Here is a 1,350-nt window from a genome sequence, read left to right as displayed (position 1 = left end):
GATTTCTGGTAAAGGGACCAGAGTTCTGTACCTGATTCAGATCGAGGACTAGAGGATGATTGGAGCCTTCTATATTTGTTCAGGTTGTGGTCAATTTATTTTGGTTAAATGTATTTCTCCCTCTCCTTTCCCCCATTTCTCTCTCTCTCTCTCTCTCTCTCTCTCTCCCCCTCTCTCCCTCTCTCTCTCTCCCCTCTCCCCCTCTCTCTCTCCTCTCTCCCTCTCTCTCTCCCCTCTCCCCCTCGCTCTCTCCTCTCTCCCTCCCCCTCTCTCTCTCCCCCTCTCCCCTCCCCCCCTCTCCTCTCTCCCTCTCTTCTCCTCTCTCCTCTCTCCCCCTCTCCTCTCTCCAGGGTGGTTGACAGTGGGTCCGACTCTGACCAACAGTAACTTCAACTCAGAGTCTTACTCCTCCCACTTCTCAATCACACAGTCTCACCTCTCAGGTAGGTCTTAAACACATTGATCTGTCTTGTCTGTCCTCTCTCTCCTCCTCTCTCTCCTCTCCCTCCTCCCTCTCCTTTCCTCTCCCCTCTCCTCTCCTCTCCTCTCCTCTCCTCTCCTCTCCCTCCCCTCTCCCTCTCCCTCTCCCTCCCCTCCTCTCTCTCTCTCTCTCTCTCTCTCTCTCTCTCTCTCTCTGTCTCTCTCTCTCTCTTCTCTCTCTCTCTCTTCTCTTCTCCTCTCCTCTCCTCCATCTCCTCTCTCCTTCTCTGTTTAATCCCTGTCCTCTCCTCTTTGGTGTGTCCCTCCAGGCTGTACGGAGGAGATCGAACGTCTGCGACCCAAGTCTCCTCCCTCCAAGCTGAAGTCGGACCGCGGCGGGGGGTCATCCCGTGGGGGTCGTGGGGGGCCTAACGCCGGCCGGGGGGGGGACAGGGGCCGTGAGAGGAACAGGTCCTTTAGGGGGGACAGGGGAGGGTTCAGAGGGCGAGGGGGCCCACACCGCGGGTTCACACCTCGCTAGGAGGGACGGACAGACGGACGGATTATACTGAGAGGCGGTCGGGACACTCGTTCTCTGTTCTCTCTTCCTTTTGAATCCACCAGGGGGAGTGAACGAGTGCACACTTCAGGAGAAGGGTAGAGAGGAGCCACTCCCACCTCACACACACACACACACACACACACACACACACACACACACACACACACACACACACACACCAATCTCTCTAACACACACACACACACACACACCAATCTCTCTAACACACACACACACACACACACACACACACACACACACACACACACACACACACCTCTCTAGATGTTTGGAGTCTTCTGATCCATATATTGATAATAAACATGTTTTTATAAATGTCGTTTACCTTTTTTTTTTTACCTTCTTCT

At 54.2% G+C, this 1,350-nt stretch overlaps 1 long non-coding RNA gene across 1 annotated transcript; it reads left to right on the top strand.

Annotated features, from left to right (window-relative positions):
• Positions 1 to 315: 315 nt before the first annotated feature.
• Positions 316 to 1,122, top strand: LOC115182964 (uncharacterized). The gene is made up of 2 exons (XR_003873928.1): positions 316 to 443; positions 750 to 1,122. It is a non-coding gene; the product is annotated as an uncharacterized LOC115182964 (long non-coding RNA).
• Positions 1,123 to 1,350: the final 228 nt, after the last annotated feature.

The sequence above is a fragment of the Salmo trutta genome, unplaced genomic scaffold, assembly GCF_901001165.1.
Source record: "Salmo trutta unplaced genomic scaffold, fSalTru1.1, whole genome shotgun sequence".
NCBI lineage: Eukaryota > Metazoa > Chordata > Actinopteri > Salmoniformes > Salmonidae > Salmo > Salmo trutta.
This window is presented reverse-complemented; position numbering and strand designations above follow the sequence as displayed.